This window comes from Garra rufa, chromosome 1 (assembly GCF_049309525.1).
Source record: "Garra rufa chromosome 1, GarRuf1.0, whole genome shotgun sequence".
NCBI classification, from domain to species: Eukaryota; Metazoa; Chordata; class Actinopteri; order Cypriniformes; family Cyprinidae; genus Garra; species Garra rufa.
In genome coordinates this window covers 103,649,282-103,664,987 of record NC_133361.1, presented here as the reverse complement: position 1 = coordinate 103,664,987, position 15,706 = coordinate 103,649,282, and the positions used below count along the sequence as shown (strand labels likewise).

The following is a 15,706-nucleotide window of genomic DNA, read 5'->3' as shown; positions in this document are numbered from 1 at the left end:
CACAATCGTGGACACACTCTTGATTTACTCATCAGTAAGGGTCTAAACATTTGCAGACTGTTATCAAGGATGTAGCACTATCTGATCACTTCTGTATTTTCTTTGATATATTGATCTCTGCTCCTACTGAATCTAGATCAGTCTCTCTCAGAAAGAGATGCATTAACAATAACACTAGTGTGCTATTTATGAAGGCTATATCTTCAATGCCAAGCATTTCTGCAGACTCTGTTGATTTTCTCCTGGAGTCCTTTAACTCAAAAGTTAATAATGTCATTGATGACATCGCACCTGTCAGAATCAGAATTTCTGGCAAACAGAAATCACCGTGGAGAAAATCAACAGCAGTACAGAGTATGAAAAGACAATGCAGGAAAGCTGAGCGGATGTGGCGGAAGACAAAACTTGAAATTCACTATAGCATCTATAAAGACAGCCTTCATGCTTTCAATGTTGAACTAGGTAAAGCGAGACAAAAATTATTCTCGAACCTTATAAATAGCAACTTAAACAACACTCGCACTCTTTTTGCTACCGTTGAGAGACTAACAAACCCCCCTAGTCAGATCCCTAGTGAACTGCTCTCTGACAGCAAGTGCGATGAGTTTGCTTCCTTCTTTTCTGAGAAGATCAAAAATATCATAAAGACAATTAGCACACACTCAAGTTATGCAGAGGTCAGACAGATTCGACCGCAATTTCAAAAAGTCGTCACTATGCTTGCTTTTGAAGCAATCGATAGGAACTTTTTGAAAGACAGCACCTTAAATCGTCAACCTGCTACCTTGAGACACTTCCTACATCTTTTTTTCAAAAGTGTGCTTAGCTGTTTAGAAGCAGATCTCTTGAAAACTGCAGCTGTTAAGCCCCTTCTGAAAAAGAGCAATCTTGATAACACCATACTGAGCAACTATAGACCAATATCAATTCTTCCTTTTGAAGGCAAGATTATTGAAAAGGTTGTTTTTAATCAGCTGAACCACTACATAAACTCAAACGGATACCTGGACCATTTCCAATCTGGTTTCAGACCACATCATAGCACAGAGACAGCGCTCATAAAGATAATAAATGATATTCGCCTAAGTTCTGATTCTCGCAAAACATCAGTGCTGGTATTACTAGATCTCAGTGCTGCATTCGACACTGTTGATCATAACATCTCCAAGCAGGAGACAGCAGTAAAGTGTGTGCTGGTTGACAAATAATAATGGAGGGAGGGATGATAACCGACCTGAAAAGATTAGTAGGCTATAGAAATTTTTTTTATACACCCTGCACCCTCAAACTTCGATTGGACCACATGTAGGCTATCGGTAAGTTGCCTATGTAGGCAATATATAGTAAACTTACCATTATATCATTATCATTTTTATTTAATGCCATGTCAGCAATCTGACCTATCTTCATGGCAGAAATTCAATTACAAAAACACAAATATCATATAAATACTAAACCTACCATTATAACCAATAGCTGTAGCAACTGAGTCCCATGCCTTCTCCTTTTTTCGTGGATCTTTATAGCAAGGATCCTGTGGATCGTCGGTTCTATTTCTAGCAAGCAAACGTTTTCCGCGCGTTTCACGCAGGCAGTGTGCAAGCTCTAACCTGTTAAAATGGGAGCCGAAATAAAAACGGACACGCCACGCAGCTGAGACGCTTACGCCATGCATCCAGTGTGTCACCGGCCTAAGTTGACGTCCAGGACATGCAGAGTCCCACAAGGCTCAATTATAGCGCCGCTGTTGTTCAGCCTGTATATGCTCCCACTAAGTCAAATAATGAGAAAGAAACAAATTTTTGTCTTTATTGTTGTGATTATTATTTTAATTTTTTATGATCTGTATGCTATTATAATTTTAATTCCTTTTATGTACAGCACTTTAAATGACCTTTGTGTATGAAATGTGCTATATAAATAAACTTGCCTTGCCTATTAAGAATGTCATCTAAGTTGCTTGTTTTGCCTCTGAAAGGCAGGTATTTTGAGGCCATGTGTAGGGTAACATCTAAAAGTCTCTCCAGGATGGCCCTATTTTTCTCAGTTTCTGTTTGGAACTCCCTGTTTAACAGAGAGTCTATACCTTTATCTTGTAAAACAGGTCTTTGCAGATTTTTCCATCTTAAGTAGCAGTCTCTGTGTGCTTCACTCCTCTCATGGATTGGGAGTTTATTGTACATGCAACGCCACTTCACATGACACATTTTAAACTAGCCAGTGCACTACAGGAAGGCTTTTTCTGTATATTGGAGAAAACTGACTTTGTATAATTCAAGTATTCAGGGAACGGCTTCCCCCTGATTCGCATGGCATTTCCATTTTCTTTACTCTCAATTTCTGACCTTGTCCTCCCTATCCTGATCAGTACAAACTGCTTGTCACAAACCAGGGTCGTTTGTCACAAGATTTTCTTCCCTTTCAAATCCCTCAACATTCAGTCCATCCTCGGCATCTAAATTCTCATCTCCATCTTCACTCTGCTATCTGTGTCTCACTTGCATCTGTACCCTCTTCCATCTCTTCCTCCACTTCCTAAGTTCTCCTTGACAAACAGGAAGAGGGTCCTGGAACTGACAAAGTATATAGCATTTCCTATAGCCAATCTTTTCCACTCTACAGATGCCTCTTGTATTTTGTGTACGTATCACTTTCAGACATTAATGTGTTGCCATTAACCCAATACTAATAGCCACTTACCTTCTTCTTTTTCATGTGGGAGCGCAGGGGCTGATTCAGGGGATGCAGGAGTTAGGGGTTGGGAGACAGCCGGACCAGTTGCTGCTGCTGGTTCATTTGACTGTTTGGAACGAGGCATGATTTTGACAAAGCACCCGCTGCACCCTGCTCTATCGAAACGTGCTAACTTGTCGAAAAATGGTACCGTGGAGACCTGGGTCCTCATGAACAAAACGTGTGTACACACAGAAAAGTGACGTAGGCTACGATCATTGTCACGGGCAGTCCACTAACAATTTAGGCCTACTTACAAACATACCTTTTCTTGTGAAATATTGGGTAACATACTGTCGACCCTTTGCCTCTTTCACTTCTCTTATTTTTTTCTCTTTTCGTTTTTGACTTCCAGATTTTTGAGGCATTTTCACTTCTTTTTCCATCAAGCTGATATTCTGTCGCATATCTCAGTATCCCCCTCTCAGTCATGGGCCCCGAGGGCCCCCAATCTGACTTTGTGTCAACATGGAACTTTTGCATTATTGACACACCATTGTCCTATTTTAATACTGTAAGGTTGCTTTGACACAACTTGTATTGTAAAAAGGGCTGTATAAACAATCTTGACTTGATAGATGCTACATGAAGGCCATCATGTCGCAACATCTCCTCTAATAAAGACAGACATTGACATGGTTGGTAGTTTTCTGCATGACTACATGCACCTGGTTTGTCTCTGGATAATGCAGAGACTTTCGGATCTTTTTACTTTAGGGCCGCTCTGCATTAATTTATCTTCTTAGCTGTGTCAGGTAATCTCAGGTTCTCTTGAAGGGTTGAGATTTTACATTCCTTTGCACATAAACCAACACCACTAGCCCATAGACTGAGGTGGAAAGCTACGGAACTCAGGCAGTTCTTGTAATACACTGGTCCTTTGTAATGTACTGGCCCCACCAGTGTACAGTCATGTTATGCTTTTATCAGTTGCAATTCATATTCTTCATAAATACTGCTTTGTGTTGAATGGCTTTGCTCACATGTCTTTTGTTGAATATTTCGGTGTGTTATATGGGCAGGAATTTGTGTGTTACAATGTGCTTGGATTAGTGCACCTCTCTGAGGATGTAAAGCAGCATGGGAATTTAGATGAATTTTCTGCTTTTCCACTTGAAAATTATTTGGGCTCTCTTAAAAAGCTTGTGAGAAGACCTTGAAATCCTTTGGCTCAAGTCATTCGAAGACTATCAGAAATAAATGTCCAGGACAATACAGTACACGAGAGCATCAGTAGCCATGAGGTCATTCTTGATGGTTTAGTCATCAAAAACAACAGATGGAGACAACTGTGTGAAAATACAGAACTGGTTGCCATTGTTGTGAACATTATAACATATTATTAAGAATATTAATATTAAGAAGTATGTTAGGTTGCCTCTCCAAGACAGTTTTAATTGTTTTACCACTACTACACACTACACAGACTGCAGAAGATTAAATGTGGCGTATGTGGCGATAAACCAGTAGAAACTCTGATGTTGGTAAGTATGTTTCCAAATTATATTTTTATTTATTTCCACAGTGCCAGTTCACTTGAGTGTCTGCAGCCAATAAAACCTGTTTTTATTTCAAGAAAAGCAGCAGTGGACGCTTGTAGGCCATTTTCTAGAAAAAAGTAAGTGCAAACTGTGCAAAACTTTTACTTTTGTGTCCAAAATTGTTGTTTTGAAGGATCAGTTTACTTCTAGAACAAACATTTACAGATAATTTACCTCAGCATTTTGTCATCCAAGATGTTCATGTCTTTCTTTCTTTGAGGAAAACATTGCAGGAATTTGTCCATATAGTGGACTTCTATGGAGCTTGCGAGTTTCAACTTCCATAATGCAGTTTAAATGCAGCTATGAGGGTCTTGTCCATTGAAACGACTGGTCATAAATAAATACGTTCCTTAAATAAATTAACATTTAAGTCGGCGCCATTGCGCTTCAGGCGCCTCGTGTTCGAATCCCAACTCGAGGACCTTTCCTGATCCCGTCCCCTATCTCTCTCCCATTTCGCTTCCTGTCAATTCTGATCTGTCCTATCACAATAAAGGCAAAAATGCCAAAAATAAATCTTAAAAAAAAAGTGTACTCTGTGCATGTAGAAAAACTCCGATCTCATTTTCTCCTCCAACTTCAAAAGCATCCTACATCGCTGCAGAAGTACCAATTTTGTACTGGGATTAGTAGTTATTTTGAAATTGGTGGGGGAAATGAGATGGGAGTTTTTCCCACATACCCTAACTGTATTGAACCGGAGCACACAGAGTACTTATGCCTACTGCAGAGCTAGACAAGATGAGCATCTGTGGTTTAAAAAATGTATAAATGTTAATTTAAGAAACTGAAAGATCATTTCACTAGATAAAGACCCATATTCATCGACTGGGGTCGTTTAGAGAAAATTGGAGAAATGTAGAAAATTCTTGAAATGTTTTCCTCAAAACACAACTTCTTTATGACTGAAGAAAGAAAGACATGAACATATTGGATGACAAAGGTAAAGTGACTGGACATCTTGTAGTCTATTTTAGTCTTAGTCTCCTAGTCTTGTAATCTATGATATAAACAAAAGTGTTATGTTCTTTTTTTTCTTCATTTGTGTGTGTGTTCATTAGGCATGTTTCATATTGTTGCATTTGTGGAGACTAATGAGGTGAAGGTGGTGCCTAGTAGCTGGTTACACGATGAGCAGTGTGTCTGGCCAAATCTGAAAGGAGCACAAATAAAGAGTTAAGCTTCTCTACACAAAAGGCTCTGGTATTCAGTTTTTAGGTTAAATCGATTAAAAAATACAAGTCACTTCAACTTGCGACAATAAAATTAGACATTTTTGTCAAATAAATGTTGCAGTGCTGCAAATCTTTCTACCACAGTAAGAATAGCAATGTATATGCAATGCAAGATTTACTTAGCTACTTTTTCAAGAGTGGATTTGGACAAAATTGACAGTTAATACAACACCCTGACTCTGATGAACTTTTCAGTGTGCACTTTGTTTTTTTTTTATATTTTATGAAGATACTCCTGTTAGCTTCTACATTTACACAAACATTTGGATGTTGGCAAAAAAAAAAAAAAAGAGTAAAAGATCTGGGAGCAAAACTACTTAAGAATGTCTGAACTGGGGACCACGTTCATTTGTGTGGATCTTGTTCTGCTTTAACATTAACATTTTCCTGCTCTGAACTTTTTATTCAGTTCAAGGTACATTATACTCTTAAAATTATTGAGAATCTCCATACACTAATATATCAAATAACAAAAAGAAACACTGGAAAACACTATGCCAGTGATATACTCCGGCATCTAAAAGTAGTTTTTGACAGTTTAGTCGATGCCTTATTAGAAAAATGTATGCGTATATTAGAAAAAACAATAACATATTTTCAAATGCTTCTGCATTATGCAGATTAATGTAAACTAATTACAAAAAAGTTAACTTCATCAGCTTGCACATTTTAGATATACATTTTTAAACAAGCTTTCAGCCTCCTTTGCTTCCTCTGATGGACCCTCTCTGGGTGTACACCCAATTGTACAAATAATAATAATTTCTCAAACTAAAGCAACCAGTTTTTCGGCTTTCATGTGTTTACTTAACTCAAATCTTTCTTCTTACAGTTTCACAGATCACTGTTGCAAACAACCATTGAGATTTACACACCTTGTTTTGGATAACCATTACCACCATTACTTATCCAAGAATGAGGAAAGGAAGTGAAGTGAGGCCAAGTATGGTGACCCATACTAGGAATTTGGGCTCTGCATTTAACCCATCCAAGTGCACACACACAGTAGTGAACACACACCCGGAGCAGTGGGCAGCCATTGCTGCGGCGCCCGGGGAGCAGGTGGGGGATCGGTGCCTTACTCAAGGGACTCACCTCAGTCGTGGTATTGAGGGTGGAGAGAGTGCTGTACATTCAAATCCCCCACCTACAATCCCTGCCGGACCTGAGACTCGAACCTGCAATCTTTGGGTTACAAGTCAGACTCTCTAACCATTAGGCCACGGCTGCCCCCGAGCATGTCAACCATGAGCATGTCAACCATCCCTAAAGAACCCTTCATCTCCACTGATGAGCTCATTACAGCCCTCGTCACTGGGCGTTGGTGGGCGATAATGGAGGTTGAAGACATTTTACACTTCAACTGAAAAGGGTGAGTATTTGCATTTCCCTTTATATTATATGTTTTTGTATTAGCCAGTGTTGGTTAATAGTGAAAGAAGCACCTTCCCTAAGGAAGCACCTGCTCTGGCCAGGTCCCCTGAGGGAGCACCTGTTCCCTCTGTATTCCCTGAGGGAGTCTCTGTTTCAACTGTGTCCCCTGAGGAAGCACCTGCTCCAGCCAGGTCCTCAGAAAGTGCACCTATTCCTAGCGCAGCCTCCACGGAAGCACCTGCTCTGACCAGGTCTCGTGAGGGAGCACCTGTGCTCACTGCTTCCCCCAAGAAAGTACCTTCTTCAGGGCCACACTGAGGAGAAAATTAACCATCCCTGAGAATATAAGGCTGTATCTGAAAAGGGATGTCATTTTAACACCTTTGCCCTTAAGACCTTCAAAGGGACCAGCCCCACCAGCCAGGAACGACCTGTTCCTTCCGTTTCCCCTGAGGGCAAATTGTTTCCACCTGTGTCCCCTGAGGAAGTATATGCTCCAGCCAGGTCCTCTGAAGGTGCCTGTTCTTACCACTGCCTCCAAGGAAAAACCTGCTCCGCCCAGGTCTCCTGAGGGAGTACCTGTTTCTACTGCATTCTCAGAGGAAACACCTTGTCCAGGTAGGGACACACAGAGAAGAAAATAATGGTCCTTGAAAATATGAGGCTGTACCTGAAAAGGGATGTTATTTCAACATCTTTGCCCTTAAGGCCTCCAATGAGACCAGCTCCACCTTCCAGGGCCCCTGTTCCTACCACTTCCTCTGAGGGAGCACCTGTTCCCACTGTGTCACCTGAGAAAGCACGTGTTCGAGACAAGTCCCCTGAGGAAGAACTTGTGCCCACTGCATATCCCAAGGAAGCTGCTGCTCTGGCCAGTTACCCTGAAACAAACCTTGGGCACACCAGGTCCCCAAAGATTTTTTGTATATCTACAGTCAGGTCCATATATATTTGTACACTGACACACTTTTCATAATTTCAGCTCTGTATGCCACTAGAATTGTTTTAAAATGACAGAATCAATATGAAATTGAAGTGCAGACTTTAAGCATTAATTCAAGGGGTTGAACAAAATTATAACATAAAAGGAATTACAACCATTTTTATACACAGACCCCCCATTTTCAAGGGCACAAAGGTAATTGGACAAATAAATATAATCATAAATAAAATGTTCATTTTTAATATTTTGTTGAGAATCCTTTGCCGTCTTAAGTCTGAAACTCATGGACATCCCCATAGACTGGGTTTCCTCCTTTGTGGTGCTTTGCCAGGCCTTTACTGCAGCTGACTTCAGTTGTTGTTGGTTTGTGGGTCTTTCTGCCTTTAGTTTTGTCTTCAGCAAGTGAAATGCATCCTCGATCAATTTGAAATCAGAAGATTGACTTGGTATTGCACATTATTCCACTTTTTTACCTTTAAAAACTCCTCAGTTGCTTTTGCTGTATGGTTTAGGTCATCGTCCATTTGTACTATGAAGAGCTGCCCAAACTACTTTGCTCCATTTAACTGAATCTGGGCAGACAGTATATCCCTATACACTTCAGAATTCTCCTGGCTGCTTCTGTCTTCTGTCACATCATCACTAAACACCGGTAACCCAGTGCCACTGGAAGCCATGCACGCTTATCAGGGATGCAGACAGAGGTATGGTCAAAAAGGAGTGAGATTATCGAAGACCGTGCTCCCGCAGCAAATATCATATTAATTGCATTGCCACCAACATCTGCCATCTTGATAGAGGAGCTGGGCCACACTTTGGGTAGATATGATGGTAGCCACTCTCTGTGTGTGTATAGCACTCTGGTAGTGTTTCAACAGAGCATGCACCCCCTTGTTACCATAATTAATATCTTTCATGCAGAGAGTACATTTAGCATATCCCTTTTTTTTTCTTTTTTTTTTTTAAAGTCTGACATTTTGAATTTTTGTTTGGCTGTCTTGACCTCAATCTCTGTTTCAACCTGTAACCAAGACCAGTTCCGCCTTGTTTTACAGCCCTCATCCACTTTCTGCACTGTAAATGCCTCCCTCTCATCAAATTCTCTCATTCTGCAAATGAAAAGTTGCATATTTTAGCCTTAGTGTAGCATAAAACGACCTGACATCTATAATCAGGACGTCTGGATACCCTATACCAGGGGTCTTCAACTAAAACGGCTCAAGGTCCAGTAATGAACCCTGCTCACCAGCCAAGGTCCGGACAATTATATCTTAAAAAAACTATTTATGTTTTTTGCGAGACCAGGGTATCTGCAGCATATTTTATGTTAAATTTGTGACAATTAAAGGTTGTATCAGCGATTTTTAGCCTAAAACATAAAGTGTCAAATTCAGCTAAGCTTTCTTCACGATCCGCTCGCTGCCTGCCCCATAAATTGTCTGTGAAAAAAACGCGTCTCTCTGGTCAGCCTAGGGTCCGAGATATGCAAAAAAAACAATCGGCGCTATCAACTATTCCACAGATAAACAAACAGTGTTCCAACCAATCAGCGTCAGGGGTTTGGTGTTGTGGACTTTCCTACTGGTGCTGGGATGTGAGGGAGGCGGAGCGAAAGTCCACAACACCAAACCCCTGACGCTGATTGGTTGGAACACTGTTTGTTTATCCGAGGGCGCTACTGAGCAGTTCAGGAAGTGATTTTTGTAGAAAGGGTGCTTGAGAGAAATCTCTGATTTATTTTGTTTTTGTTTACTTTGTACGTTTATTACTTTATTTTAGTGGTTAGTTTAACTTTATACGTGCTCCCCAGCAGTTTTTACTGTTTGGGGAGCCGCTGTGCTTACACAAAATGGAGAAAGACAAAGAAAATGAGCATGGCATGGACAAACAGAGAGACAAAGAAAAGGATATAGGACAAAAGACGGCCACAAACGACGCAAAAAAGACTGGAAGGAAGGAAAAGGTGTATTCAAAGGAAGCAACAATCATTGTGGATTTAAAAGATGTGATCGATGGAAAAGCAGAGGATGTGATTAAAGCTGTGACGGAAAAACTTGGAGCTGGAAAATTAATAGCGGTAAGACCACGAATGGATAAGGAATATGAACTGACACTATTAACTGAACAACTGTGTAATGAGCTATTGGATGGACTAAAAGTTAAAGATAAAGACTGTGAATTAAGAGCATTGGAGATATATTCATGCACTTGCCGGCCTACTTACAAGATGAACTGATATTTGAAAAACTGGCTTTATGGAAAGTGATACCGGTTTCTGATATTAAAAGGAGATTTTATCCGGGCACTGACATTGCAGATGGCACAAGATACCTGAAGGTGAGATTCCCGAAGGAGGTGGCATCACTGCCTTACAGCACAAAATTCGAGACAGCCGAAGGAACACAGTATTTTCGGATTATGCATGACCGTCAGATGAAAATATGTCGATTGTGCATGGATCCGGGGCACATTTTAAAAAACTGTCCGAATTTTAAATGTCATGAGTGTGAGGAGCAGGGACATTATGCCAGGAACTGCACTGCTGTTAAATGTCCAGATTGCAACAGAGCTTTGGTGAAGTGCGAGTGCTGGATGAATGATGACAACGAAACGGGAGATCATGAAGAGGATAATGAGGCTATGGACAATGATGGTGAGATACAGGATGAAACAGAAAAGGTGGATACAAGTAATAATAACACAACAGAAGAAATGGAGACAATAACAGAACACAAAGATACAACATGCAGTCAAGTGACGGGAGAAGTGGAAAAGTGTTGTAATATGGAGAAAGATGATCGTTTGATTGTGGAGATATCGGAAACACATAAAGAACAGCTGGAAAAAGACAATGGCAAAACAAATGAACTGAGTGATACATTGACATCTTTGGACTTATCAAACACACAAATGGACGTAAGTGAGAGAATGGATGAGCAAAATACTGAAGAACACGAGCAAGCAAATGGATTGCAAGTAAGAAGAAGGAAAATTAAGGTAACTCCAAATCTAAAATTTGTAAGGAACAGATTGAGTAAAAAGAGTGAACTGATAAAGACTATGCGTGATGCGTCTAGGGAAAAAGAAAGTGCGGATTGATGGGACTGATATGTAATGTTTTTCATTTATGTATGTCTTTAAGTATTGTTTCTATTAATGTAAGAGGTTTATTGAATCTCGGAAAATTTGACAAGGTTAAGGAGCTGTGTAAAAAACAAAATCTTATATTTATACAAGAGACAAACTGGAATGAAGCTATAATGGATGATCTTAAAAGGGGATGGACAGGAAATATATTTTATAATAATGGTGATGGAAGGATGGGGAGAGGGGTTGCCATTTTAGTTAAAAAAAATGTATGTAATGATGTCGAAGAAATATATAATGACAAAGAAGGGAAATCTTTAGCGATTAAGATTAAGGAAAATAATATGGTTTTATGTAACATTCATGCTCCGGTAGTAGGAAAAGAAAAGAAGGAATTTTTTAATAGACTAAAGGGTTTAATGACTTTATGGGGAGAAACAATTTTAATTGGTGATTTTAACACGGCCTTGAACAGAATTGATTTAGCAGATGGCATGATTTTTAAGAGTGACAGTGGGAGAAAAGAGTTGGAGAACTTAATGGATGAGCATGAAGTAGTTGACATATGGAGAATAAGAAATGAGGGAAGAAGAGAATATTCAAGAAGACAAATAGTAGGTAATATTTTAAAACAAAGCAGAATTGATTTTATTCTATGCAAGAGAAAACTGGGGGATTTTATACAGAGTGTTTATTACAAAGAAACAGCTTTGAGTGATCACAAGTTTTTCATTTTGAATATTGATTTTAACAAAGCTGAAAGAGGTAATGGCGTATGGATCTTAAACACAGAAATTTTAAAAATAGAATCTTATAGAAAGACAATAGTGGATATAATAAATACAGAAAAACAGAATAGGATGTATCAAGAAGATAAACGAATATGGTGGGATAATACAAAATATGAAATTAAAAAGTATACTATAGAAATGAGTAAATTAATACAAAAAGCTAAAAGAAATAAAGAAGTGGAGGTTAGAAAAGAACTAAATGATAAATTGAACCAAGAAAATGTAGATATAGAAAAAATAATAAACTTGGAAGAAGAATTACGAAACATAGAAGAAAAGAAATGTAGAGGTGCTATGGTTAGAAGTAAAGCAAAATATCTTGTAGAAGGCGAGAAATGTACAAAATTCTTTTTTAGTTTAGAAGAAAGTAAGGGAAATGTAGAAATCATAAGAGAATTAAAGAAGAAAAATGGTGAAAAAATAAAAGAAGTACAGGATATTTTGAAAGAAGTTAGAAATTTTTATGAAGGCCTTTTTAAAAAAGGTCAAATAAATGAAAAAGACGAACAATTTTTATTGGAACAAATTGAGGAAAGTATAACAGAAGATGATATAAATATGTGTGATGAAGAAATACAAATAGAAGAAATTAAGGAAGCTATAATGCAATTAAATAATGGGAAAAGCCCAGGTTTAGATGGATTAGTATCTGAATTTTATAAAGTTTTTAAAGATGTTTTAGCACCAATTTTAAAGGAAATCTTTGAAGTAATTTTTGAAAAGAAAGAAGCTACACATTTAATGAGAATAGGTTTAGTGAAATTAATATATAAGAAAAAAGGTGGAAAAAATGATTTGATTAACTACAGACCCCTTACGATGTTAAATACAGATTTTAAAGTATTAGCCAAGGTTTTAGCAAACAGACTTAAAAATATTTTACCGAGTATTATTAAAACTAGTCAGGCATATGGAGTGAAAGGAAAAGACATCACAGATATAACAAGCAGTATAAGAGATGTAATACAATATATGAAAGAAGAAAAGAAAGAGGGATATGTAATTAGTGTTGATTTTGAGAAAGCATTTGACAGAGTTGAACATAACTTTTTATTTGGGGTTTTAAAAAAGTTTGGGTTTGGAGAAAAGTTTTTAAGATGGATGAAGTGTTTGTATAATGGTGCTATGAGCTGTATTAAATGTAATGGTTTTATTACAGAATGCTTTAGTATAACAAGATCCATAAAACAGGGATGTCCATTATCTGCTCAGCTGTACAGTCTAGTGACTGAAGCTTTGGGTCTAGCTATAATGAAGGAAAAAAGAATAAATGGAATTAAAATTATAGAGATGAAAGAAGAACAGAAAATTTACCAGTATGCGGATGACACTACATTAATTTTAAAGGATATTGAAAGTGTGACAAATGCTATGGAAATTATTAAAAAATATTGTGATGGATCAGGTGCTAAAGTAAATATGGAAAAAACTGTGGTTATGAGAATTGGGAATGTATGCATTTTACCAGATGCTTTTAATTTCAAAAATCAGCAAGAAATTAAGATTTTAGGGATAACAATGGGAGAAAATGAAAAGAGAGTTAATGAAATAATGTGGGATGAAATAATAGGAAGAATGGAAAGGAGGTTGGAATGGTGGAAACAAAGGAGGTTGAATTTAATGTAATTTAATTTTAATTGTAAATACGCTGATGTTGTCGAAAATGTGGTACGTCTTAGGAGTCATCCCTATGGAACACTGGCATGTACAAAGAATAAAAAAATGTGTCCTGAATTTTATTTGGGAAGGGAAACCACCAAGAATTGCGTATAATGTTTTAATAGGTGCAACAGATGAAGGTGGAATGGGATTGATAGACCCAGAAATAAGAAAGAAAAGCTTGAGAGTTAAAGTGGTGAAAAGGTTTTTAAACAAGGATTTTAAAGCAGAATGGAAGCATGTAATGAGGTATTATCTTAACAAATGTGGTGGTTTTAATATAAATGATGACATTTTATGGATGAAACTGAAACAGAACATGATGACTGGAATTCCTGATTTTTACAAAGAGGTTTTACAAGCATGGGCAGAGTTTCTAAATTTGGTTGAGTTTAAACCTGAAGGAAGAAAAATGTTATTAAATCAACCATTGTTTTTAAATGCTAATATTTTAACACAAGAGAAAGAAGTATTTTTTAAACATTGGTTGAAGGCTGGTGTATGTCAAGTCAAAGATGTTTTATATGAGATAAAAGAAGGTTTTTTACCAAGCCAAGTAATTGTTGATGCTATGGATGAGATTGGTGAAGATGTTAAAAGAGAAACTCTGGAGAAACAGTTTGAAATAGTGAAAAGTGCAATACCTAAAGAATGGATAGAGAAAATTGAACAGAATGATAAAAGCAATGATAATGTGAAAGTGGTCTTAAAAGAAAAAGCCAAAGACTTTCAGGAATGTACTTTTAAAAATGTTTATGTATGTTTTAGAAACAAAGTGTACAAAAGACCAGTCGCAGAACAGTTCTGGAAAAGGATTTTTGTGGATATTGATGAGGAAGGAATTTGGAAAAATTTAAAGTGGAAATATTTAGACACAAAACTTGAATGCTTGGATTATTTTATCAGACACAATGTGATATTTACTGAAACAAAGCTGGCACAAATTGGAAGCAGTGATAATGCAATATGTAAAGTATGTGAATTAGAAAATGAAAGTATTATGCACTTGTTTTTAAAATGTGCTAAATTAAATACTTTTATGGTAAAGCTAAAAGAAATGATTAAACAGATGATGACAAATAGAGAAGAGGAAATTGAGAGAGATTTAGAATGGTGTAAAATGTTTTTATTTGGGTTTAATGGAAGTAAAACAAAGATGGTCAATCTTTTTTTATCTGTTGCAAGAAATGTTATTTGGGAAAGGAGAAACATTGTGAAAAACAAACGTGCAAAAATAGATGTTTGGAAAATGTACAAAAGAAAACTGGAACAATATATTAGAACTGCTGAAGAATATTTTAAAATGGAAGAGAACAAGATTGTTTTTTATAAAACTTTTATTTTAAATAATCCTTTTATTATGGACAGCCCAGATGGTACTAAACTAGAGTTGCCTGAATGATTTGTTTTTGATCCCCTTATTTAATTTAAAGTTTTTTTGTTTTGTTTTTTTGTTTTTTTTTCTCACTTATCTTCTTATCCCTGTGTACACATGTAATCGTGTAATAAATCACTGTGAACTGTAATATGTAATGTCATGATGATTTAAAATGTGTGTATATATATGTATTTTTTAATAAAAAAAAAAAAAAAAAAAAAAAATCGTATAGTGGAGAGTACTCTGCGTTGTGGCCGCAGCAACCCTGGTTCGAATCCGGGTCACGGCAGGCTTTTTGTTCACTGAGCTCCTTTCTGCCACCTCCATTTTTCGTACGGGTGCGGTGCCAGTTAAACTATACCAACAACGCAGGCAGCAGAGGCTGGCTTTCGGGGTCAACAAAGAAGGCTCGAAGCGCACGAGTCACTGATAGGGCCAAAAGAGCTAAAAGCCATCTTTGTTTGAGCCCGTCCAGGGTTTTTCTCCCGTCATGGACGAGAGAGCGCTGTCTTTCCATGCTGGCTAAAGAAATTTGAAGCTGCGAAGCTGGAAGCGCAAAGGCTGCAAACACAGACCATGACGAGGCGCGCTTCGTTCCACTGCACGCTGGCGGGTGGCCAGATTGACTCTGCTCTTGACACTCTAGTGTAGCTCTGCTGTGAGCAGAGCCCCCAAAAATACAGGTCACTCGCAAAGGTTCCCCTCCACGGAAATCTTTAGTAAAAGGCGAAAGATTTATGCGCTGATGACGAGAAACTCGAGATGTGTCTCTATGCCCTCGGACCTGTGCGCTCACTGTGGTAAACCACTACGCTCACCAAGGGTAATCTAGGGTGCCGACACCTGACAACATGATTTTCGTCACCCCCCTCACTCCAAATGGGAGAAGTAAAAGTTATGAAAGTCCCTTCCATCACCCAGTATTCACAAACCCGATCAAGGTAATGTCATCTCTTTTTTCA

The 15,706-nt window shown here is 38.0% G+C and overlaps 1 non-coding gene across 1 annotated transcript; it reads right to left on the bottom strand.

The window, feature by feature from the left end:
• Nucleotides 1-15,393: 15,393 nt before the first annotated feature.
• Nucleotides 15,394-15,508, bottom strand: LOC141290108 (U5 spliceosomal RNA). The gene has a single exon (XR_012340045.1). It is a non-coding gene; the product is annotated as a U5 spliceosomal RNA (small nuclear RNA).
• Nucleotides 15,509-15,706: the final 198 nt, after the last annotated feature.